The sequence below is a fragment of the Pseudoliparis swirei genome, chromosome 17 (assembly GCF_029220125.1).
Source record: "Pseudoliparis swirei isolate HS2019 ecotype Mariana Trench chromosome 17, NWPU_hadal_v1, whole genome shotgun sequence".
Classification (NCBI taxonomy): domain Eukaryota; kingdom Metazoa; phylum Chordata; class Actinopteri; order Perciformes; family Liparidae; genus Pseudoliparis; species Pseudoliparis swirei.
This window is the reverse complement of record NC_079404.1, coordinates 8,255,388-8,282,375: the sequence shown is the minus strand read 5'-3', so window position 1 is coordinate 8,282,375 and position 26,988 is coordinate 8,255,388. Positions and strand designations below refer to the sequence as shown.

The following is a 26,988-nucleotide window of genomic DNA, read 5'->3' as shown; positions in this document are numbered from 1 at the left end:
TGTGTGTATGTGTGTAGTGCAAACAAATGAAATGTGTGAAGTGCAGATCAACATTTATCAGCCAATCAAAAAAAAGAAATGGGCTACACAATAGCCAATCAGAAAAAAACATATCTGTTGTATCTGGGTAAGATTTCATCCAGCAATCAATGAAAATAAAGCATCCTGGATAGATATGTCACTCTTGCCTGTCTTCAAAACTTAAGAGCCCTGTTAATGACATGTGGTTCAATTAAGTTCTCACTCTCTTAAACTTTAAATCTTGAAATAATGTGTTGTGTTTGTGCGTGTGATTTTGTGTGGTGATGTAAACTCAGCTGTCATAACAAGCAGCAGGAGAGCACCTTGTTAACCTCTTGGTATCCTGCATGCTCAACACATCAGAGCATTGTTTGTTAAGGCTGCCCACATAGCATTTATCACTTTATTTGCAGGCCTAGGAAAAGGACCCTCTAAAAAATTTTCCAAACAGCACTTTGAACAAGTAGCCTAAGATGTATTATAAAGAATTGAACATAAAGACAGGACATTTGTGCAATAGAATTAGGCATGTTTTTGGAAATGAGAGTAGAGTTATTAAAAAACATTTAAATTCTTTAAGGTAGCAAAGATACCTCGTAAAAGACCTTTGCCAGGCCAGAATGCAGGGTACAACATGGGTACAACGTGGGTACAACGCCACATTAATTCAAATTTCCTGATATTTAAGCGACCAACGTGTGTGGCTGCGTGCGCGGCAACATTTTGGTCACCCCCGACAAAATCTCACTCCAAGGTTTTTTGAAAAGTTGGCAGCTCTGCATTGCTAATGCATGGTCATGAACACAATGCCACGAGTACGAGCTCACGTGAAGGCCTGCTGTTCAGCTACTGCTCCCTCAACCTGATTTGAGTTTCCTGAATGCATTGAAAACTGATGCAGGTTTGCACTGTGTGGGTAGTTAGCCTGCTACTAGCAAGCTAACAACGACATTTGAGTGTCTAGAAAAGCGCTATAAATTCCCAGTATTATTATTATTATGACCATCTGGGTTACTCTTTATTTATTATAAGTATTATTTACCCGTCAACTCTTTTAATTTATTCTTAATATCTTTGATTTAGATATGTCAATTGCTTGGTCACGTGACGCGTTTCATAATGATAAATTAACCAAAAATGCCATAGAAATTGCCCGATATGATGGTCTAGCGGTAGGTAGCTTCTTCTCATACAGGCTCTGCTTTGTTCATTCAAGAAACAGCACAATGAGGTGGACAACTATAACAGCAACAACTCTATACACACACACGCACACAAACTACTTTGATTAAACTATATTAGAAACTGTGTTGCATTAAACAATGCAACGACTAATTGAAAAGTTGCTGCGTACATTAATAAATATGAATTAAACTGCCTGTAGTCACTACTGTTGGAAACAGCTTAATTATTTATATTACTAATGTTCTTTTTACATTACCCTGCTCTGTTTACTGTAAATAAGAATATCTATAATTTTATAATATTTAATAATTGACGGTCACTCAGACATTTCTTTAGAAGTTTCATACATGTTGTGTATTTTATTCAGTCAATCAAATACAATACAACACAATATTATTCTATATAATATACAAAACAGAAAGACTGAAAAGGTATAGGTAGAAGAAAAAAATGCTTATATATTCCTATCCTAAATTAATATCAAATAAATCAGAAAATGTATGTAAAATAAAGAAAAAATAACAAAGAAAATAAAAAATAAAACATATATATATATACATATACAGGACTGTCTCAGAAAATTAGAATATTGTGATGAAGTTCTTTATTTTCTGTAATGCAATTAAAAAATTAAAAAAATGTCATGCATTCTGGATTCATTACAAATCAACTGAAATATTGCAAGCCTTTTATTCTTTTAATATTGCTGATTATGGCTTACAGCTTAAGAAAACTCTAAAATCCTATCTCATAAAATTTTAATATTTCCTCAGACCAAGTAAAAAAAAGATTTATAACAGCTGAGTGTTTGTCAAGGCTCAGGAAACCCTTGCAGGTGTTTCGAGTTAATTAGACAATTCAAGTGATTTGTTTAATACCCTACTAGTATACTTTTTCATGATATTCTAATATTTAGAGATAGGATATTTGAGTTTTCTTAAGCTGTAAGCCATAATCAGCAATATTAAAAGAATAAAAGGCTTGCAATATTTCAGTTGATTTGTAATGAATCCAGAATGCATGACATTTTTGTTTTTTGAATTGCATTACAGAAAATAAAGAACTTCATCACAATATTCTAATTTTCTGAGACAGTCCTGTATATACATACATATATACATACATATATACACATACACACATACATACTTTCACATACATCTTCCATATAAATAAATTTTACATTACATTACATGTCATTTAGCAGACGCTTTTATCCAAAGCGACTTACAATAAGTGCATTTCAACCTAGAGTATAAACAAAGAACAAGAATACAGGAAGTAACATTTCCTCAACATAGTCGAACTACAAAAGTACCACAATAAGAGCTATTTAAGTGCCACTGAAGTGCAAATCTGTGTTTTAATCCAGATATAGTTGGAAAAGGTGTGTTTTCAGTCTCCGGCGGAAGATGTAGAGACTTTCTGCTGTCCTGGTGTCAGTGGGGAGCTCGTTCCACCACTGAGGAGCCAGGACAGCAAACAGTCTGGATGTAGAGTGATTAGCTCGAGGTGCAGGAGTCACAAGTCGGTTTGGCTGTTGCCGAGCGGAGCGAACGCTCCGGGGTGTACGGTGTGACCATATCCCGGATGTAGACGGGGCCCGATCCGTTCAGAGCACGGTACGCCAGAACCAATGTTTTGAAGCGGATGCGGGCAGCCACCGGTAACCAGTGGAGAGAGCGGAGGAGCGGAGTGGTGTGGGTGAATTTCGGGAGGCTGAAGACCAGTCGAGCTGCTGCATTCTGGATGAGCTGCAGAGGTTGGATGGCCTTAGCAGGTAGACCAGCCAGGAGGGAGTTGCAGTAGTCAAGGCGTGAAATGACCAGAGCCTGGACCAGAACCTGTGCCGCCTTCTGAGTAAGAAGAGGACGTATTCTCCTGATGTTGTGCAGCATGTACCTACAGGAACGCGCTGTCGCAGTGATGTTGGCCGTCAGGGAGAGTTGACTGTCTTGTGTCACCCCGAGGTTCCTGGCAGTCGGGGTAGGGGCCAACACAGAGCTGTTGAAGGTGGTAGTCAGGTCATGGGTGGGGGAGCCTTTCCCTGGAAGGAATAGTAGCTCGGTCTTGTCGGGGTTGATTTTCAGGTGGTGAGAAGACATCCACTGAGAGATGTCGGTCAGACAGGCAGAGAGTCGCGCCGCCACCTGTGTTTCGGTCACATTAATCACATTTTGGGGGCGGCTGTAGCTCAGTGGGGTAAGGGGGTCGTCCTGCAACCCCCAGGTTGTCGGTTCGATCCCGGCTCTCCCCATTAGTTGCAAGTCGAAGTGTCCTTGAGCAAGGCACTGAACCCCCAGTTGCTTCCCGGGCGCATCACTGCAGCCCACTGCTCCTTAATAACTAAGGATGGGTTAAATGCAGAGAACTAATTTCCCCTTGGGGATTAATAAAGTATATATCTTATCTTATCTTATAACTCTCAAGAATTGTTCTATAAATAATTCTCTTGAAAACCAAAAAGGAGTTCACCATTCTTACATCCATTTCAACATTAGTCCAAAATTGGACTCCTCAGAAATACATCTTCTTTTAATCCCTTTTTTAGCCTTTTGTACAGTAAACTTACAAACATCTCTCAAATCCACATCAACTCTAGTAAGACCGAGTGGTGGACTTCCGCCGTGGTAAACGCACTCCTCCGGTACCAGTGAGCATCCAGGGACTGGACATTTGAGATAGTAAAATCTTATGCAGAAAAATTGGTTCACGCGTTCGTTACTTCGAGACTGGATTACTGCAACTCCTTATTATCAGGCTGCTCTAATAAGTCTCTTAGGTCCCTCCAGTTGATCCAGAATGCTGCAGCTCGTGTTCTCACTAAAACTAAGAAAAGAGATCACATCACTCCTTCACTAGCTGCTCTGCACTGGCTACCCATAAAATCAAGAATCACTTTTAAAATTCTTCTCTTAACCTACAAAGCCTTGATTGGTGATGCACCATCATATCTTAAGGAGCTTGTAGTACCATATTGCCCCACTAGAGAGCTACGCTCACTAAATGCGGGACTACTTGTAGTTCTGTTGGTCTTTGGAGGATCAACAGGAACACACCCACCCGGACGGACCTGACTGAAAGAAAGAGCGGTAGACTTCTACTTTACATTTATTAGCGTTTTATTCAGAAATAAGGATACAAGTAGACATCATGCATGGGCCCCCTCCACTTAGAGTCTTCAGATCAGAGAGAGGCCCCTTAACAGAGGGCGCGACGGTTTAAATAGCCATCAAGGCCAGTTCTAATTGGTCAGGAGGTAAAGAGGATGGTGTCTTCTCATTGGTTCCTGTTCCTCTGCTTCCATCGCTGTCGCTCCTTCATTGGTTCTTCTCGTCTGCCAATGAGTGCACATGTTGTGAAAAGGTGTGGGAATAGAAGAGAGTTCACATATATCTTCCTTTGTCTGAGCTCGGGAGTTTCCTAAGATAATCTTATCTCTTCCGAGGTGGGATGTGCTGGAGGTCGTTTGTCAAAAGGGGCCCTTCACGTGTGTGTGTGTGTGTGTGTGTGTGGGTCGGAGAAAGGCCATGTGTGTGTGTGTGTGTGTGAGTGTGTGAGGGGGGTCATTGAGGGTCCCAAGTGTCTAAAGGAGAATAATGCCCACATCTGGACCCTTCCTTATCTATCGGTCCGGTGCGGTAAATGTCTCTGTTGTCTTCCCCTGCTCTGAGAGTATAGAGAGCTCTTTGTATGTGATCACCTCCGGAATGTGTGGATGCGGAGGAGGGGGGCTCACAAAACCTCACCAAGTGTCACTGTTATCTTTCTTTAGATCAGTCAGGCGCCAGAGTGCTCTGCTGGAGATTTTAACTTCCATTCAGTGTTTTCCATCTTACACATAATATTTATGCAAACAATACTAGGCTGTGCTAAGCTAAAATATATATTCTTTACAAATCCCTCTTTTCACATCCGCTGGATGTGAACCCTTACTCCGGGAATATTTATTTCCCTCTTTATGCCAGATCTTGTCATGGCCTGGCCTCCCTAAGTGGCTATGTGTCCTGGTCTCCTCGTCCTGTCTTAGCGCTGCCATTTGACGTGAATGAGTCTCCTGAAATATGATCTTTCGTTGCCTAGATTAAGGTCCCATAAGACCTGTAAGATACCTATTTCTCGGGGAGAGAGTCTCTCTCTGTTAAGGATGGAAATAGGGGCGTGGTTTCTGTCATGTGGTACTCCGATCCACCCTCTTAGATCTTCCATCCTAGGGAAGTCAGTAGGTCTGTGTGCGTTAAATCTGTAATGTGCAGGTGTAGAAGGAAAGAGGTGAAATTGAGAGTGGTCAGGCAGGCCTGGGTCTTGCATCCTAGCGGCTGGTGAGTAGCAGGTTGGCATCCTGATAACCAGTTGACGATCCGGTCCCCGCTGCAACTCATCTGCTTCAACCCTGGCTGGGTCAGCGTCATCTGCTTCATCCTGGTACTCGTCTGCGACCTGTGGGTCTGGTCTCCTCTGCAACTCGTCTGCTTCAACCCGGTCTGGGTCTGGTCTCCTCTGTATCGTCCTTCTGGTCGTTCTGGTCCTCTGGTCCTCGATGGGGTCTTTATCCGGTGGTCTCGAACTTGATTTCGTCTGGATCGTCCTGGTCAGGCTTGTTGTTCTTCTTCCACTGGTGTCGCATGGGCCCTGGATACGACATGACTCCCATGGGCAGCATCGTGGGTGGTAGATCGTGCTCTTCATTGGCTCCCGGCTCCTCTGCTTCCTCAGCCTTCCAGCATCGAGATATCTGTTGATGAGACCCCGCTATCTCTAATCCCCAGAGTCTTAGACTCAAAATCAGCCAATCCTCACTCAAAGGTGAGTCCAGCCTTTAACACCTAGTGATTAGTTCAAAGTTCCGCTAGAACAATGGAGGGGTCAAATGTCACTAACCCACGGTCAAAACATCACTTCCGGTCAAGTCGCTAACCAAGTATTTTCAAAATAAGAGTCCTGTCTTTGTTATTGTCCACATTAAAGTCATTTTCACAATAAATGTCCTGTCATTGTTATTGTAAGTCACTTCACATAATTCAACTGGCTTCGTCAATCTATAATATTAACATACAGTCGCTCTCATGCAACATATATTAAAAACAATATTCTCCCTAATCTTTTCTATTATAATGTCTGTTCTGCCCCACATTGTCATGTGTTGCATTTGAGATGCCAAGTGGTGTAGAAGGCAATTGCCTTTCTTGTTCTTAGATTTATCCCTCCTCTCTTACCGTAGTTAGTTCCTGTTTCACGTTTCTACTGAAAGCACATACTGCAGCTACGTTTCACCTTTACCGCTTGATAGCCTCTGAAGTTCTAAGTCTGTAAGTATCTATGTATGTAACATGTAAATATCTGCTATGTGTCATTACTGTTATAATATTGTGTTGTAGCACTAGACGCTAATTAGCGTCTAGCTAATTGCGATTAGCATCTAGCTAATCGCGATTAGCATTTGTCATGTTAGGGTTAGCTTGGACTCTTAAGTAGTCAGGAGGTTCATGTTGATGGATAGGGGTAATTCCTGGCATGATGGCTTTGTGTTAATCATAGTGTTGTTTATGTATATGTGTGTGGACGGTTTGTGAAGTTATGTCTCCACAGTTTTACAATTTCAAAGATTTATACTAAAGACCCTAAATTCAACTCCGGATTCCTGAGTCTTCATTTTATGGATCTGCTGTTAGCTATCTGCTAAGCTACCTTAAATAAGCAAGAGCAGAATAGTAAAAAGACTGACTACTTAGTCTCCTATCAAATGAAAAGTGGATTAAATACACTGGAGACCAGAGACACAGCTCAGTATAGCTTTTACAAGCCATTATGGAGGAAAACAAAGAAGAAAATCCTCTACAAGACACATCTGATGAACAGTCTCAATACTCCTCCTGTTCCAAACGCTCAAACTAATCTAGCCGTTCTTCAACACACAGCTCTGCTGCCACCAAGGCAAGAGCAAAAGCAGAAGCTGCTCGGGTCAAAGCTTCGTATGCTCAGAAAGAAGCAGACATGTTAATCGAGCAGGCACGGATAGAAGCAGAAGAATTCAAAGTAAGAGCGGACCAGCAAAGAAGAAAAACTGAGCTACAGGCAAACCTACATGCACTGAAAATGCAGGGCGCTGCTTTAGCAGCTATCACAGAAGCTGAAATCCTTGAGGCAGCTTGTGAGGAAGAATGTGGAAAACTACCAAGGCAAAATGTGATCAATCTAGCTACGTATCCACCACCTCAACGTACCAAAGAATATTTGCAACAACATTCTCAGGACCATGGTCAGCAACAGCACCAACTCACAAAACGAGAACCTCTCTCTCCATCAAAGCGCCAGCCAAATATGGACAACAATGATGTAGACGATCCAGGTCTCCAAATTGACAGTTCTGGTGAATTCCACGACCACACATTCCAAGAATTACCAGCACAACACCAGAGAATGAGCACAACCAACCTTCAGCGAAGCCACACGAGCCCTCAGAAGTTCCTCCAAGAAGAACGCCACCCCTTCCAGACTCACATTACACTGTCAGAAGGTACAGACCAGGTCATGCCCTCTAAAGCAACTCAGCATGTCCAATCAGACACAGCCTACTTAGCCAGATACCTGATTCGCAAAGAAATAGTTAGCTCTGGACTCGTAAAATTTGACGATAGACCAGAGAATTATTGGACATGGAAAGCCTCTTTTGTCAACTCCATCAGTGACCTGAACCTTACCGACAGAGAAGAGCTAGATTTATTAACCAAATGGCTTGGTCCACACTACAGAGCATGCCAAACGCATCTGTGCAGTCAACATTAATAATGCTAGCTCAGGGCTCCAAATGATCTGGCAGAGATTGGAAGAATGCTACGGCTCAGCTGAAATAATTGAAAACGCTCTGTTAACAAAGTTAGAGGAGTTTCCTAAGATCTCAAACAAAGATAATGAGAAGCTGAGGGAGCTAGGGGACCTGTTGCTAGAACTGGAGGCAGTTAGGAAAGATGGGTTCTTACCTGGACTCTCTTACCTTAACACACCCCGTGGTGTCAACCCCATCGCACAGAAGCTCCCCTATAACCTTGTAGAGAAATGGATCTCTGTTGGCTCTGAATACAAAAATAACTATCAGGTTCAATATCCTCCCTTTAGCATCTTTGTAAAGTTCATTCGTGACCAGGCAAAGACCCGAAATGACCCCAGCTTTGCTGAACTTATCATGGGTGGTTCCACTAGGACAGATACATCTCTGAAAAACATCAAACCATCTGTGTTCACCAGGAAGACTGAGGTTTCCTTAGAGGGTCAAGTCAAGCAAAACAACACAGATAGACAGTTTGAGGATCCAGACAGATTGTGTCCCTTACATAATAAGCCCCATCCTCTAAGAAAATGCCGTGGGTTCCGCAACAAGACTATAGAGGACAGAAAGGCTTACCTGAAAGAGAAACGTATCTGTTTCAAGTGTTGCGCTTCAACAAGTCACTTCGCCAAGGACTGCGATGAAGCTGTGCACTACAAAGAGTGCAATAGCAACAGAAACCCATCTGCGCTCCACCCTGGGCCAACGTTGTGGGAACCAGTGAGCTCTGCTATCAAGGAAGATCAAAGCGGGGAGCAACAGGAGAATGAGACTCCAGAGGTTATGTCAAAATGCACAGAAGTCTGCGGGGACTCTGTCGGCGTCCGATCATGTTCCAAAATATGCTTGGTCAAGGTCTACCCTGTAGGTCAAAGAGAGAAAGCTGTTAAAGTCTACGCTGTCCTTGATGAACAGAGTAACAGGTCCTTGGCAAAGACGGAGCTCCTTGGCCATCTTGACATTAGAGCAGGCGCTGCACCATACGTCCTTAAAACATGCTCAGGGGTTATGGAAACATCAGGACGACGCGCAACTAAACTTATAGTTGAGTCAATGGATGGCAACGTACAGATTCCTCTCCCCACACTCATAGAGTGTGACATGATGCCTGACGACCGTTCAGAGATCCCCTCTCCAGAGATAGCACATCATTATCCCCACCTCAAGCCAGTAGCGAATAAAATCCCAGCTATCGATCCTGATACAGACATCCTCCTTCTCCTTGCCAGAGACCTACTACGGGTACACAAAGTGCGAAAACAGTACAATGGACCCAACAATGCACCGTATGCTCAATGGCTGGACCTTGGGTGGGTTATTGTTGGAGAAGTATGTCTCAGTGGAGCCCACAAGTCCAACAGCATCGATGTTTACAAGACTAATATACTACATGATGGGCGTACGTCCTTCCTTAGTCCATGTGCTAGTGTTATCCATGCCAATGAGAAAGTTAACAAGAGGACATCAAGTCAGAGTAATCAAACCTTCGAAGACACAGAGCTCCAGGAGGATGACAAGCTTGGAAGCAAAGTTTTCAACAGAACAGAAAAGGATGAGTTTTCACATCCAGAGTTATTGGACCTTCTACATCCAGAGACTGACGTAGAGGTGTGCCCTCAAGTTCCAACCTATGCTACAAGAGTTACAAGTGGACTTCTCGGTTTGTATCGGTTCAGAAGATCTAGAGTTGAGAGCTCACCTGCGAGACAAAGGCTGCACCTGGATATGTAATCTTCCACACTCTTCTTACATGAGGAGTGTGTGGGAAAGGATGATCGGTGTACCACGTCACATTTTAGATGCCATGTTGGTGAAGGAGAACTGTCGTCTATCACGTGAAGTACTTGAGACACAAATAGCCGAAGTCATGGCAATAATGAACGCGAGACGTCTAGTTCCAGGGACTTCTGATCCTAAGATGCCAGCGGTTTTAACGCTTGTAATGGGGCTTACACAGAAGATCGACGCAGTATCTGCTCCTCCAGGGAAGATGGATGTCAAAGATATTTATAAGAGCAGTAGAGACAAGTCCGAAACCTTGCTGAAAGCTTCTGGAAACGCTGGAAGCAAGAATATTTGGTGACCTTCCAGTCTCGCAAGAAGTGGCAGTCAGAAAGACCGAATCTACAAGATGGAGATGTGGTACTTTTCAAAGACATTTAAGTTAAGAGCAATGAGTGGCCAACGGGAGTTATTGTCGAAACCACTCCCAGTCGCTATGGCAGAGTTCGGAAAGTAAACTTCCTGATCATCAAAGAAGGCACCCCTAAGGTGTATTCAAGGCCTGTCTCAGAAGTTGTCCTGCTCCTCAGTGAGGGGACATAGTGGTATTATAAAATACCAAGCGGGGAGTGTTCTGCCCCACATTGTCATGTGTTGCATTCGAGATGCCAAGTGGTGTAGAAGGCAATTGCCTTTCTTGTTCTTAGATTTATCCCTCCTCTCTTACCGTAGTTAGTTCCTGTTTCACGTTTCTACTGAAAGCACATACTGCAGCTACGTTTCACCTTTACCGCTTGATAGCCTCTGAAGTTCTAAGTCTGTAAGTATCTATGTATGTAACATGTAAATATCTGCTATGTGTCATTACTGTTATAATATTGTGTTATAGCACTAGACGCTAATTAGCGTCTAGCTAATTGCGATTAGCATCTAGCTAATCGCGATTAGCATTTGTCATGTTAGGGTTAGCTTGGACTCTTAAGTAGTCAGGAGGTTCATGTTGATGGATAGGGATAATTCCTGGCATGATGGCTTTGTGTTAATCATAGTGTTGTTTATGTATATGTGTGTGGACGGTTTGTGAAGTTATGTCTCCACAGTTTTACAATTTCAAAGATTTATACTAAAGACCCTAAATTCAACTCCGGATTCCTGAGTCTTCATTTTATGGATCTGCTGTTAGCTATCTGCTAAGCTACCTTAAATAAGCAAGAGCAGAATAATGTCTTTTTTGGCAGGTTCTTCTCTAAACCTCACATGACTAATCCTACGATAATGGCAAGGGTTAGTGATAGGTTTTTTCCTCTCTATCACGGTCAAGGAGGCGAGAAATGAATCACAGACAACGTAGTATCTTTGACCAAAGCTTTGGCCAAAGGGGAAGCTCAGTCGCCTATGCTCTGAACACGACGACCTCCAAGACATTCCGCCGAGCACCCCTTTGGTCCAGCCTTTTATTGAAAGCTTAATCACACACACCCACAACAACAATGGAGAAGTGGAACTGAGGACAAGTTGACATATTCCTTCCGTCTGGTTCATTATCACTTCCTTATCAGACTCCCCAAACCCATAACACAACCTTCGGGTGGGAACGCGGAGTTCGGGAAGCTCCTCTGATTGTTGAGTTTAAGATACGGTAAGCAATAACATAACATACATTTATATCTCTGTCAGTTCCCTCCTGTTTATGCTATTGCTTATTATTTAAACATGGTCAATAAGGGCACTCATTTTATTTGTCTAATTTCTAAGCAGCATGTGATTTACGTATTTGGGTTAAGCAGTCCAAGCAGAATCATGATTATTCTCTTTTTTCCTTACACATAATTTGTTAGTAATACCACACCAATCTCTTTGGGAATTAAACTTTTTAGTCAGCAGCTTCACATCAATAATTGTCCGTTCCTTGTGAGGAGTTTTACACAATTATGTCATACAAGCTTAAACCAAAAGTTTACGTTATATTTTCTTAAACGGGAGCATTGACAGGTCTTCCCATGTCATCATACATATGAATGTACGCGGTCGTTTCAATGGGCTCCATCCGTGAGGTGAGCCCAGACACCGATGCTAGAGTACTGATTGCTCCTCTCGTTTGAGTTCCTCGGGACCTCTCGCTCCATCACCCGAGTCGACACCTAAGAGCAGGGATCGTTGGTTTCTTCACTGACGTTGAGATGGCTGTCTTTTAAGCGGACAGCCCCCTTTGAAGTCAGTCTTCCCCTCTGCTCGTGGTCGTCTCGGGATCAGGGCACTGGTCCGGGATTTCTGTAGGGAACAGTTTGCAATGGGAGAGATGTATCCAGGTGGTCCTCTCGGCTATCTTTACAGCGGTTGCAGTCGTCAGAAGGACTTGGAATGGTCCCTCCCAGCGAGCGTCGCTCCACGTCTTTTTCTTGATGACGCGGATGAAGACCCAGTCGCTGACCTGTACAGACATAATGGGGGAGACAGGTGAATCTGGCAAGACATTTGCTTCCCTGACTCCTCTCCCCATCATGGTCTTCAAAAAAAGGCGCTGAACCCCCAGTTGCTTCCCGGGCGCTTCACCGCAGCCCACTGCTCCTTAATAACTAAGGATGGGTTAAATGCAGAGAACTAATTTCCCCTTGGGGATTAATAAAAGTGTATATTCTTATTCTTCTTCATGTACTCCACTAGTGTTTCTTTCTCACCCATTTGCTCTAAATCTGGGTGAGTTAGTGGTAGGCGGTAGGGTCGTCCATGAATGATTAGGTTTCCTTGAGGGTTGTGCTTGATGCATGTCACACATGCTTTACAAAAAAGTTTTAAGTAGTTTTGTATATTTATTGTATAGAAGTATTGTTCTATCATAGATACCATCCCTCCTGTTGAGACATGGCATCGCCCATGACTCAAAATAGCCACGGCCTTAAATAGACTTCTTGGTAGGATCGGTTTCCCTTCTATACAAAGCATCTTGTTTTCCTCCGTGGCCCCCCTTGTTTCCCATGTGGCTTTTTCTTGTGTTGTTGCATTCGCTTGTGCCTCTCGTAGGATCTCAATGTCTATTGGACTTGACGGTGTTGTTCGTACTGCGTGTACCTGTGGTGTTTTAGCCGCTCGTTTTGCTTCTTCATCAGCTTTAGCATTGCCTTTTGTTATTTCATCTATGCCTGTCTGGTGTGCTCGGCATTTTACTACAGCTAATTCTTTAGGTAAAGTTATAGCTGCTAGTAAACCCGTTAACAAAAGTGCATGAACTACTGGACGCCCAGTAGATGTCACCATTCCCCTTTTTTCCCACATTTTAGCAAATATGAACAATGTTGAGTGTGCATATTGGCTGTCGGTGTAAATAGTCAGTTTTAGGCCTGACCCTGCTTTGCATGCTTCAGTCAGCGCAACTAATTCTGCTGCTTGGGCGGAGTATGTGGGAGGAAGTGGGCCTGCACTTATTACTTCCCCTCCCTGACTCACTACCGCATACCCAACTTGGTTTTTTCCACATGCATCCTTCTGGGCTGACCCATCCACATACCACACCTCCCCTTCGGGTAGTGCGATATCCTTCAGGTCAACTCTCGGCAACGTGACAGTATCAGCAATCTCTACACAGTCATGTGGTGTGCCATCTGTTGTTGTGGGAACAAACGATGCTGGATTAATGGTGATACATCTTTGGATGGTTATGTGACCTTGGCCTAGTAACACCGCTGTGTAATGCAATTGTCTCGCTGGTGACAGGAATGTTAGTTTTGCTTGTAGCAATAAGGCACTCACTGCATGAGTAACCATCAATATGGTGGGATGAAACAAAATGATATCTGCCGTTTGTTCCACGGCCATTGCAGCTGCTGCAATGGATTGGACACATTCGGGCATGGCTTGAGCAACTGTATCCAAGCGTTTCGAATGAAACGCTACAGGTCTCATTTTATCTCCAGCTGGTTGCAGCAAAACTGATGTCATAAACCCTCTTTTGCAGTCCACTGCCAAAGTGAATTCCTTTTTATAGTTAGGGTGAGATAGAACTGTGCTACCGCAAAGTAGTTGTTTTGTTTTGTCAAAAGCTTCATTAGCTTCACAGGTCCATGTTAGTCTGTCCTTTAGAGCGAGTGGCTTGTCATACACTAATGCTAACAGGGGCGCAGTTTCTTTAGCATACTCTGGTATGAACGCACGGCAATAATTACACAGCCCAAGAAAAGACAACATTTGTTTCTTTGTTTCTGGTTTCGGGGCATTTAATATTGCTTTCTTTCTGTCATTAGTAACGCGTTTTCCTTCTCCACTGATTGCATGGCCTAAATAAGTTACTTCTGCTTTTGCTGCCTGTAACTTGTCCTTGTTGACCTTGCACCCGTACTTTCCTAAATGGAGAAGTAGCGCTCTCGTGTCCTGTTCACATGCTTCTTGAGATGTGGAGGCCAACAAAATGTCGTCCACGTATGTGATTATCTGGCTATCATTAGGCAGATTTGCTGCTGACACGACTTTTTGAATTTCGGCTGAGAATATTGCGGGACTTTCAGCATATCCCTGAGGTAATCGTGTGTAGGTGTACCTCTTTCCTTCATATGTGAATGCAAACCAATATTGACTGTCTTCGTGTACAGGAATAGAAAAGAAGGCGTTGCTTAAATCTATTACTGAAAAACAATTTTTGTCTGCTTCTATCTGGTTCAGAATGGTATGTGGATCAGGGACCACTGGAGCTCTGATGATTACAGCAGCATTCACAGGTCTGAGATCCTGTATCATTCGCCAGTCTTTACCATTCGCCTTTTTCACTGGAAAGATAGCTGTATTACAGGGAGAGCTTGGACATTCTGTTAAAACTCCTGCTTTTAGTAATTCCTGGATTACGGGAGCGATGCCCTTTTTTGCATCGGGTTTTAATTGATACTGTCTAACACATGGTCTGAAATCACTTTTTGGTGTCAACACAACTGGCTCGGCTGTTGTTATTAAACCCACATCGGCTGGTCCTTTAGTCCACAAAGTGGATGGCATGTTCTGGAGGAATTTTGGCATTGATTCCTCCAGTGTCATTACATTATCTCATGTGTCGTCTATTTTTTGTTCTCTTATCTTTGGTTCAGCCCGTACAGTGATTTTGAGGTGTACTCGCCGAAACCCAGTGGAACCGCTGGTTTCCCATTGCATGTCATCAGATGACGGAGTGGGATGCCAATCGGTTACCATGGTTGCGCGTTTAGCTCGGGGCCCCATATCTTTCCATTCGGAGTTTTTGGCTTTTTTAATGGAAACATGAGGAACGCTGTTTTGGACCTGGAACAATGGTCTGTCTGTGTTTTCCAATTCACATTGTAGCCACACATTTCCCGGAATGTCCTTCAGTAGATAGGAGGCCATAATCTTTACAAGGTCATGGGCCAAAAACGCCTGTACGTACTGTAGATCATTTTCTCCCCCCACCCTCATAGTTAAATGCAATTTCTGTCTGTGATCGGTATAAGGCCTGTTTGTTTCTCCGAATCGGTTTTTAAGCCATGTTTCTACGTCTTTGTTTACCTCGTAGGAGAAGTATATGGTCTCACTCATCTGGGCATTGTACACTCCCTCGGAGTCTTCGTCTGACAATGCTTTTGCGACCATTCCTCCTCGCACCGGGGTCACGTATACTTTTAGGGCCAACATGGCGTCTCTTCCTAATAGTGGTACTGGACATTGAGGATCGACTATGACAGGAATTTTACAGTTTCGTCCGGTCTCGGGGTCTGTCATACTTATGTTTTTTGTCACCTTGTGACGAGCTATTTTACCATTGGCACATTTTATCATAATGGTCTCTTCGGTAAATGTAGTGTCCGGGGGCACTTGGGTCAGTACCGTTTTACATGCTCCAGTGTCACATAAAAACTCCACTGTTTTCCCGTTACACTCAATCTTTCTGTACGGTTTTGTTGTCAATGCATTTAACATACCCCAAGCACCACAAATGTCTAACATTACTTCATCTTTCTGTTTGTTAGTCTCCTCGTAGTCAGTCTCGTTCTCTACGAGGGTGCTGGGGCTGCTCTGTGGTTGTCATAGGGGACGTTTCCGCCCCCACTTAGGGTTGGGGCATTCACGTGACCAATGTCCAACCTCTCCGCAGGCCCAACATTCTTCCTCATTTCGCCCTCTACCCCTCCCTCGAGTCTGTCCACGGCCTCTTCCTCGGCCTCCCCTGTACCCTCCCCTTGTGGTTTCCCTCCCCTGGTATGCAGTCAGTCCAAAATCCCCCCCCTCTTGAACATAGACCTCTGGTCCTTTGTTCATTTTCAGTTTAATGAGGTTTTCTGCGTGACGTGCATTTGACATAATTGTGTCCATGTTAGCTGTTTCCCAAGTGATGCAGTGTTTTCTAATCCAGTCCTCTATAGGTTCCTGGATACCACGGAGGATGCCGTGTTTCAATGATTGTTGGTAGGGTGTTCCTCCCCCATCCTCGTAGGGGATCCCACTGCTTGCCCTGTGTTCCTCTTCGTACCGGAATTGGAACTCGGAGACTGACTCTCCGGGTCCCTGTTTACATGCAGCTAATCTGCTGTGGGATGATGATTGTTGGAACAGTGGGCGAGCTCTTGTCATAACGGCCTCTACCTGGTCTCTGTAACGCCCGCCCATTGGACCGTTCAATGGGTGGACAAAGGGTGCTCCTTCGTCCGCTATTCCTGTATAATCCCCCCTGCATTTCACCCATCGTAGCACGAACATTTTCTGCATAACTTTCTCCATCTCCTTGCCGTTCAGTTTGTAAGATTCGGCCAGCATGAACAAATCTAATACGAACTGATCAAAGTTTTTCTGTGGTGGAGTAACTCCTTCACATGCATTGGTACATTCGGCCTCCATCCATGGCCGGAACACATACGCGGGTGTGTCCGCATCATGTGGATTAGAGACTTGTAACATTGGAAATGCGTTTGCGTTCTTCGGTATGTCGGTGGGACGGTTACGTAGGCGTGTGGCAATCGGTGGGGGTTTTGTGTCCTGGAGCTCTGTTAATTTTGGATATAACGGTGTGGTGACGCGGTCGTATGCTGGAGGTGATACGTCCTCCTCGTCATCCGGCTCGCTCTGTGGCTCCTCTCCGGAGCTGGACGCTGTTGCTACGGGGTGCTGGTGAACTGCTTTTACGTTGGTCTCGTCCAAATCGGCTTTTGTGTACAGGGCCTGTGAACTCTCTTTCCCTCGCGTGATTTCTACGGCCCTTACTTTTTCTTTTACTTGGGCTTGTGCCCTCTCTTTTGCTGCTCGGAACCACTGTTCTGCTTGTTTTAGTTCGTGGTGTTTTGATTCGCTGAGTCTAGGTATTTTGTTTTCTATGGCGATGGTTTTTAGAGTCTTACAGATTGTTTCTATCTCAAAAACATTTAGTTTGCCGGAAAAGCCGTATTTTGTTTTCCATTTTCTCAGATATTTTACACTATCTGAGTCCTGTTTGAACATAAACAATGCGTCGCCTGAAAATTCGCCTTCAGGCTTTCCGTGAGAATTACCCATTGTTTATGGTGTGATCGTATAGTATTAGTACATTTCCTCGTTTCTTTACCCAAACTTGCCAATCTGTGGTTGTCTAATTGAACAGGTCGGGCGACGCTGATTCAATAGAGTCACAGCATTCATTCACAAACAAATATAAACAAACAAAGCTAAACAAACACATATACCCTCCCACGAATATGTATTAGTTCACAACACTTATTTTTACGACGCGTAGTCAACCTTTATTTCTCGCAAAAAGGGCAAAACCTTATTTTTTCCGACGCGTAGTCAACCTTTATTTCTCGCAAAAAGGGCAAAACCTTATTTTTACCGACGCGTAGTCAACCTTTATTTCTCGCAAAAAGGGCAAAAGCTTATTTTTACGACGCGTAATCAACCTTTATTTTTCGCAAAAAGGGCAAAAGCTTATTTTTACGACGCGTAGTCAACCTTTATTTCTCGCAAAAAGGGCAAAAGCTTATTTTTACGACGCGTAGTCAACCTTTATTTCTCGCAAAAAGGGCAAAACCATACGTACTTTGTCTGGGTCAGTCTCCCTCGGTCTTCCGATCCGCCGGATCCCGTCAATCCACGACTGGATCTCCTCTCTGCAGAAATTATTATCCACTGCTGAGCGGTCTCTTAATCCGATGATCAGTCGGGGCCTTGCACAGGTGTCAGTGGCTCCGCAGGAAAAGAAAATCCAGCCGATGGGTATGTTGGGATCCGGTCACGGCACCAAGTTATGATAGGTTTTTCCTCTCTATCACGGTCAAGGAGGCGAGAATGAATCACAGACAACGTAGTATCTTTGACCAAAGCTTTGGCCAAAGGGGAAGCTCAGTCGCCTATGCTCTGAACACGACGACCTCCAAGACATTCCGCCGAGCACCCCTTTGGTCCAGCCTTTTATTGAAAGCTTAATCACACACACCCACAACAACAATGGAGAAGTGGAACTGAGGACAAGTTGACATATTCCTTCCGTCTGGTTCATTATCACTTCCTTATCAGACTCCCCAAACCCATAACACAACCTTCGGGTGGCAACGCGGAGTTCGGGAAGCTCCTCTGATTGTTGAGTTTAAGATACGGTAAGCAATAACATAACATACATTTATATCTCTGTCAGTTAGTCCCATGACTATTAGAATATTTTGTCTCACTCCCAACTGTTCCTATAGTGGTTTGCGGGGGGGACCTTCTAGCTGGGCTACCAGGCTCCCCGAAACACCTACGGAGCGACCTCTGTGGCATCAACATTTTTAGATCTGATTGTGTTTCTGTCAATGTCCTTATTGGACAGGTGGCTGGGGCACAATGTGTCAGGTGGTGTCAAGGTGCCTCTGCCTTACCCTTGACCTGGACCGAGTGTGAAGTAACCTCCTTCACTTCGTACAGACCAGTCCACCTAGGCTCAGTCCACTTTCTCTTGTGAACGCTGACCCTGACCCAGTCACCTACTTTTACTTTGGTTGGCTCTGCTGCCTCCTGATCGATCGTCTGGGCTCGAACGACCTGGTTTGAGAGAGCTTTGGTGAGAGAGAAATTAGAGCTTTTATGTATTCTGACGTTTCAATTTTGCAGACATCCAGAGGTGGCATATGACCTCCATCTCTGGGTGGCTCTGGCATACTTCCTCCTGTTAACAACTCACTTGGTGACGTCTTCCCCCCTGGTAATGATCTCATGGTCATCAGTACCTAGTGGAAGCGCCTTCGCACATTATCCTCTTAATTATTTTATTGGCTCTCTCGACCAATCCTTGAGACTGAGGGTGATATATGGACCCAAACTTGTGGGTTATGCCCAGTGCATATCAACTTTCCCCAGCAGTTTGTTGTTAAGATGTGTTCCGTTGTCGGACCTGATGCGTCTTGTAACTCTATACCTTGAGTGTGTGCATGTGTGCACTATATGGGATGTGATCAAACACTGGCAAGTTATGTGTACATAAGTGGCGGCTCTTCTTCGAATCCGTCAACGTTGAAACCCATCTACTATCACCACAACTATGGAAGGAACACAAATAAGATTACATCTTTTCATTTATCAAGCATATTATGATTTCAAAAAAATATTTTTTATGGTTCTCTGGGGTCACTGATTCTAAACCTGCTGCTATCTGATCTATTAGTCTGTACTTGTCTGGCCCTCCTCTTAATAGTCTGACATCAACATACCCCTCTTTTGAAATAGGATGGAATTCCTAAATCCGTCCTTTTCAGTAATAATAATCTTAATAAACAGTCAACCTCGAGAAGAAAAGAGAGAAATAAAATAAAAAATGCATGCGTCTGTCAAATCAATGCAGGAGAACCATGTCTTGTCTGAACTCACAGCGTCATCATTGTGCTTGGGTTAGGAATGTCATAATAAGTCGGCATAATTAGTAAAGAGCGGGTTACAAATTTATTTATTGGCCCCAAATCAAGGCCCATTTTCCAGGTTTTAGGAAATTAATTAATTAATGTATTCCAGGGAGCCCTCGTCCTCTCCAGTACACCTGCCTATAACAACCATTCTATGATTTAACAAATATATCTACAGTCTGTTCCATCCTTACGGGATGCTGGTGACGATTAAATTGGAATCGTACGCGGTTTTAACTCTATCTCTACGGGAGCTATCGGAATCAGTCATACATCAGTTCACCCTTCAGTCCTAAAAGTGTCTGGAAATAAGTTTAGCATGTTGTCAGTGTCCCCATGATCAGTGTTCTCTCTACTATGTGTGCAGCTAAGCATGTGTCTCTAATACTAACTGGACCTCCGATGTGTGTGCAGTTCTGTCCATGTTCTCAAATGTGGAGTAATGCAAGTGTTTATTTGCGTGTGCACCCAGTCCGTAGCCTCAACCTCTGCTTTCACCATTGTTCTTCTTTTTGCCTCCACTCTGGACCAACACTGTGATGTGGAGCTGCGGCATCAACGACTGCATACAATCTGCAGCTCTGGTGTTCATTCAACAGCCGCTGCTACTCCTTGCTTCTCTGCATAGATCTCCCAGCCTCCACAGTTGGGTTTTCATGAACCTCAATCTCGTGTTGCAGGCAGTCCCTCAGGATCTCAGATCTCATCTTGTATCAAGGTGTAGTTAAGGGCACAATGTTTTTGGTCCCCTGGTGGCGAGTAGGGATGCAGGACTTTGAACCAAAGTCTCCACTGCTGGCTGTTGTCATGCAGAGGTGTGATGTCATCATCATCTACTCTGTCTCACCGGACCCTTTGCTTCCTGTTCAGTGTCTCTTTAGTCTCCACTTGAATCAGTGGCTGACTAGTGGGTGTGGCACATTTCTGTTCAGTGGGTACAGTTCGCTGTCAGCTGTTGGATCTGGGCACGCCTAATTTTGTGTCTCTGGTCCGGGCCTGGTGCCGTGGATCACTGTTGCCTTGTGGCTGTGGCTGTGTGTTGGGTGCTTGTTATGGCGGGGTTAGACATTATGGGAGTACTGAAGCGGTCCTGACTGAGACTGCTAACCCTGTGGTGGATAAGGACAAAAATTAGCCCAATGTCCATCCTAACTATAATTAAAAATTTATTAATACTCGTCTAAAGCCTCCGTTGCCCCAGTTGTTACCCCTCTTACTCCTGAAAGGGCTTCTTTTATGCAAATTCTCTCTCTTGTTGGGCCCCATTTATGGGCTGCTGACCCGCCTGTTGCAGGACATAAGGTTTGAGGGAACTAAGCTTGAAGCGGTGCAAACGTGGCTTGCTGTGGCTGTTGATAGATCAGTGCTTATGGATTTGGAGGAGGAGCTGGATACAGACTATACATGACTCAAGGTCCATGTGGTTGTGCTGCTGTCTGCTGCACCGTGGCTTGTGCCATTTGCTTCTGCTTCTGCTTTGGTCAGGTTCATCTTTTCTCTGCTCTTGTTTATTTGTATCTATATGGCGTCTGACCTGAGCTTCCCAGCCATAGAAGTTCATGTACTTTAGTCCTACTATCCCTTTCAGTTCAGTCTGTATGGTCACAGTCACAGATGATTCTATTGATAACCTAAAAACTGTTCAGTCATGCTATCCTCAAGGAAATATTTCCCTAGTTTGTCGTTCTACAACTCTCTGATTCTACCTAAATAGGCTGCTCCTCCCTCACCATCCAATGGTGGCATCATCATTATCTTAGAAACATCAACCTTTTTCTCAGTTTTTCTTTTATTATTTATATCTGAACTGCTAAGAGAGGTGCCTTGTGGCTGAAAAAACTGCAGTTATGCTTGAAAGGGGTCAAATCTTTAAGAGAGACTGAGGAAAAATTATAATTAAAATAATAAAGGGGATCAATTTAAAACTGAATAACCTACAACCTTTGAATTAGAAGTCTCATTCTCTACCGACTGAGCTAGCCGGGCAACTGATCAGTTAATTTAAAGAAAAATTAAAAATTTGGCAAAACAATGCATTTCTTTAAAACATCATTTCAAAAAGTAAAAGATGGTTGCACACTCTACTAATTAATAGTTATCTTCAAAAGGAATTCTTCCGTTACTGTTCTGGCTTCGTTCCGCTCTCTCTGTTCTGCTCTGAGACGGACGCGCGCAGCGAAGTGGGGAGGGGAGGGGCTCTCTCTTCTGTGAAGGCGCGTGCCCTCAGCGGAGCCGCGCAGCAGCTCACCGCTGGTCTCTCCCTCGCAGTGTTTACGTTTCTGCTCTTGTATTTTTGCAGTATTAAGCTGAGTTACCTCGTTGTTTCTCAGTATCCTCCTTAATCTCAAACTCGTAACTGCTCTTACACATAGTACATAATTGCCATACAATGTGTTCTTTACTCGGCAACGTGCCTTTCAGAACAATAAATCCTCATTTATCACTCGTGCAATTCAACAGACCAGAGCTTGCGTTGACACCGTGAGGTTTCGACTCTGCTCTGTTGATTCCACTTTGACAACTTTTATTCACCACCGGTATTCAACATTCATTCACAGTTTTATGCATACACATGTGTTCTGATGCAGGTCCGACCCGACTTCGGTCCCTAACCGGCCTCCTGTGAGGTCTTTTAATGCGAGTCCAACTCGTCGTCGGTTCCCAACCGGCTCCCTCTGGAGTCTTCCTAATGCGAGTCCAACTCGTCGTCGGTTCCTAACCGGCTCCCTCTGGAGTCTTTCTAATGCGAGTCCAACTCGTCGTCGGTTCCTAACCGGCTCCCTCTGGAGTCTTTCTAATGCGAGTCCAACTCGTCGTCGGTTCCTAACCGGCCTCCTGCGAGGTCTTTTAATGCGAGTCCAACTCGTCGTTCTGTCAAACTGTATCGTGATTCCCTTTTTACGCTTTATCTTATCATTTAAATCAAGTCAAAAATTTGGCAGTTCCAATACTCACATCCAATACTCCTGATCAAATTTAGAGTGTTCAATTCGACTGATTTTGAAATAAACAGGTTCAGTCTTACCTTATTTGGAAACCGCGCGGTTTGATCAGTTTCTCGGAGCGGGTCTTAGATCAAGTGGTCCGTCTGGGATCTCAGGTGCCGTCCTCCTCAGGTCTCTGGACCGGCTTTCACAACCATTCTCTTGCTACCATTTTGTTGGTTTTTGGAGGATCAGGAACACACACACCCGGACGGCACTGACTGAAAGAAACAGCGGTAGACTTCTACTTTACATTTATTAGCGTTTTATTCAGAAATAAGGATACAAGTTGACATCATGCATGGGCCCCCTCCAGTCCGATACCTAGAGTATTCAGACCAGAGAGAGGCCCCTTAACAGAGGGCGTGACGGTTTAAATAGCCATCAAGGCCAGTTCTAATTGGTCAGGAGGTAAAGAGGATGGTGTCTTCTCATTGGTTCTTGTTCCTCTGGTTCCATCGCTGTCGCTCCTTCATTGGTTCTTCTCGTGTGCCAATGAGTGCACATGTTGTGAAAATGTGTGGGAATAGAAGAGAGTTCACATATAGCTTCCTTTGTCTGAGCTCGGGAGTTTCCTAAGATAATCTTATCTCTTCCGAGGTGGGATGTGCTGGAGGTCGTTTGTCAAAAGGGGCCCTTCACGTGTGTGTGTGTGTGTGTGTGTGGGTCGGAGAAAGGCCATGTGTGTGTGTGTGTGTGTGTGTGTGTGTGAGGGGGGTCATTGAGGGGCCCCAAGTGTCTAAAGGAGAATAATGCCCACATCTGGACCCTTCCTTATCTATCGGTCCGGTGAGGTAAATGTCTCTGTTCCCTTCCCCTGCTCTGAGAGTATAGAGAGCTCTTTGTATGTGATCACCTCCGGAATGTGTGGATGCGGAGGAGGGGGGCTCACAAAACCTCACCAAGTGTCACTGTTATCTTTCTTTAGATCAGTCAGGCGCCAGAGTGCTCTGCTGGAGATTTTAACTTCCATTCAGTGTTTTCCGTCTTACACATAATATTTATGCAAACAATACTAGGCTGTGCTAAGCTAAAATATATATTCTTTACAGTTCCTAGAGTCTTAAAAAGTATAATGGGAGCCAGAGCCTTTAGTTATCAAGCTCCTCTTCTATGGAACCAGCTTCCACCTTCAGTCCGGGAGGCAGACACAGTCACCTCGTTTAAGAGTAGACTTAAGACTTTCCTCTTTGACAGAGCTTATAGTTAGGGCTGAATCAGGTTCACCTGGTCCAGCCCCTTGATATGCTGCTATAGGCTTATAGCTGCCGGGGGACGTTTTAGGATGCACTGAATACCTATCTCCTCTTTTTTTTTTTTTCTCCTTAAGGATGAATTTTCATCTCTCAGTCACACGTTACTAACTCTGCTTTCTCCCCTTAGTCCTTTTGACTTCACGTCTCATGGGGTCATCGGACCCTATGAGCAGTGGCGGTTCGTCCATAGGGGGCGCTAGGGCGCCGCCCCTCTTAAAAATTTTAGATGAAAAAAAAAAAAAAGAAGAAAAAAATAAATAATACATCCTGTCAAAAAACATTATATGCCAAATCATTTAAATAGTAAATATACCGTGTTGACGTGCTAAATGTGTGTGGGAGACCGTCAGCCTGTCAACAACCACTTAAGTTAATGTGAAAAAATATAATATATCGCCACTCATTATCACGGAGAGAAGCCCCTCCCCTTTTTCAAGGCACTGGTCTAACGTGTGTGTACGGCATCGAGAAAACATTTCACGGTCGTTTCGGTAAGGACGGCTTCTCATTGGCGGATGAAACGTGAATCTTGGGTCGCAAAAATGTGCGCTCATTGGCCAATGACATCGTTTTATTATTTCACTTGATTGGACTATTCGGCAGATCAGAGACCGGCGTTCCCTCAGCCCAGAGAGCTCCACGGAGCTACGGGAGCAGGTTGCTAACGGAGCTGGTCAGCTGGAGGCTCAGTGAGTAATGCGCTGTTTAATTTCCCCTGTCTGTTGTTCCAAAGGGACTGAAACTCTCTGGACTACAACGGGGTGAGGGATCTAAAGAGCTGCAGACAAGTGTAAAGCACGAATCTTGCCGCAGTTATCTAGCTAAGAGCATGGAGCTAACTCGCTAACAGCCTGAAGCTAACCTTGTTTACAGTCAGGAGAAGGAGACCGAACTGGCATCGAAACACAACGAAGAAGTTCTGAAAAACAAGAATAATGGAAACAGGCTGGTTACAGACATGATTGACTTTAACCAGAGAGTAAAGTGACCACTTTAAAGAGAGGAGGCTACTTTTCTTTACAGTAGTGGGTCTGCTCTGTCACCCAATGTAACATGTGCTGCATCTCTTTCTGACTCTATTCTGCTCTGAACCTCTTTTATTTTGCAAACCTCTGAAACCCAACCTAATGTTCCTTAAAGCTGCTCTGAACCTCCCATGCCCAAAGTTACAGTGTGTTGATAGTTGTTATTGGACAGTGTTGAGCACGCTGTGTTCTTTAAATAAAGCTTTGTTTTTTACAATATTCTACTCAAAACCTCTTTTCTTCTCATTGTTGAGTGCTATTTAAACTGCGCCCCCCCCCCCCCCCCCAAATTTCACCAGCCGCCACTGCCTATGAGACGACATAGATCCTATCTGCCTGATGGATCATCGAGGTCTGGGTCGTGGAATTCCTGCTCCTGACTACGCCACTGTCCTGTTGAGACTCCGCCCACTGTTGAGACTCCGCCCACTCCTCCTCTCTACCGCCATCTGCCTGATGGATCATGGAGGTCTCTATCGTGGAATATGCCTTCTATGCACTATTCATACACTCTGTCACATTCATTGAATGTATTTAAACTCTAAATCTGTCCTTCTGTACACATCTATTGCACCTGTCCATCCTGGAGAGGGATCCTCCTCTGTTGCTCTCCTGAAGGTTTCTTCCCTTTTTTTTCCCCCTGAAGGGTTATTTGGGAGTTTTTCCTGGTCCGATGTGAGGTTTTGGGGCAGGGATGTCTTTGTGTACAGATTGTAAAGCACTCCGAGACAAATTTGTAATTTGTGAAATTGGGCTATACAAATAAACTGAATTGAATTGAATTATAAATACCTGGGTGTTCACCTGAAACACAAACTGGACTGGGCTGACCACGCACATGCACTCTATCAAAAGCGACAGAGCAGACTTTCTGTTGAGGAGACTGAGGTCCTTTGGAGTGCAGGGAGCACTGCTGAAGACCATCTTGGACTCTGTGGTGGCATCAGCCATCTTTTATGGAGTGGTCTTCTGGAGCAGCAGCAGCAGCATGGCAGCGGCTGACAGGAAGAGGCTGAACAAGCTGCTAAAGAAGGCCAGCAGCGTGGTGGGGGACGGGAGGATGATGGCAAAGCTCTCGTCTCTGATGAACCACGCCTCCCACCCCATGCATGACACTCTCGCAGCTCTGCACAGCTCCTTCAGCCACCGGCTGATTCCTCCCCGGTGTCTGAGGGAGAGGTAGCACAAGTCCTTCCTTCCTGCTGCTGTCAGGCTGCACAACACACTGCAGTAGATCGCTGGCGATCCTGGCAAACTCGGCACTTTACTTTACTTAGCACTTTACTTTATTTTCCCCCTGCATATTTAGTATTAGTATTTTGTTTTATATTTATTTTCATTGATGCTCTGATGTGCACCGCTGTTGTGATTTTTGAAATGTCCCGTGTGGGACAAATAAAGGAATATCATATCATACACATCATAATGCATGTATGCAGATTAAAACACATACCGAGTATGTTAATAATGCACTATAGACAGTGTCAACACATTTTTCTGCCATCTGCTTCCTAGTGAATGGTGTGCTTCAACTGCATCTTCCTATAAGTTAAATTTGTCCTTAAATCATACATATATATTTCACTGCTATTCTTAAAAGTGACATTATAGTAGACGGCCTGTGTGTTACCACCCCAGTGTATATGAACTAGTCACAAACATTTTAGAAGGAAATAACAAAAAGAAAGAGGTTTTTCTGGCCGTTATTCAACCTCCAGCTTCCCAGTGATCCTGGAGGCCTCCGTCGGCCCCCGCTCGCCACACGTCTGCTGGCTCTCTTGGCTCGCTGGCTTCTCCAGCATTTCTGTCAATAGTGAACTTATTATTAACACGTGAACATCTGGTACAATAACAAATGACTCGTTTTATCCTTATTTTTTTCCTTTGAGATCTAGAACCCCAAGATGACAAGTGAGAAAAAAGATTATGGTGATCCAGTTTCTAAGTGATCTAAATAGTGTTCTCAGCTGCATTAATGACTTCTTTAATTATACGTGTATGTGTGTGTGTGCGTGTGTATATATATATATATATATATTCTAACAAGAAGATGTCTCCGGAGAGAGCGAGAGATTTGAGAAAGGAACTTTTGTAAACATCTATCCAAAAGAAACTGCAAACAAAAACTACGCTGTA

General features: G+C 44.2%; 1 long non-coding RNA gene and 1 pseudogene across 1 annotated transcript; both read right to left on the bottom strand.

Annotated features, from left to right (window-relative positions):
- Positions 1-2,409: 2,409 nt before the first annotated feature.
- LOC130207459 (uncharacterized) lies at positions 2,410-25,710 on the bottom strand (annotated as a pseudogene).
- LOC130207460 (uncharacterized) lies at positions 11,106-17,909 on the bottom strand. The gene is made up of 2 exons (XR_008834290.1): positions 17,754-17,909; positions 11,106-12,185 (listed from the first exon to the last, which is right to left on the bottom strand). It is a non-coding gene; the product is annotated as an uncharacterized LOC130207460 (long non-coding RNA).
- Positions 25,711-26,988: the final 1,278 nt, after the last annotated feature.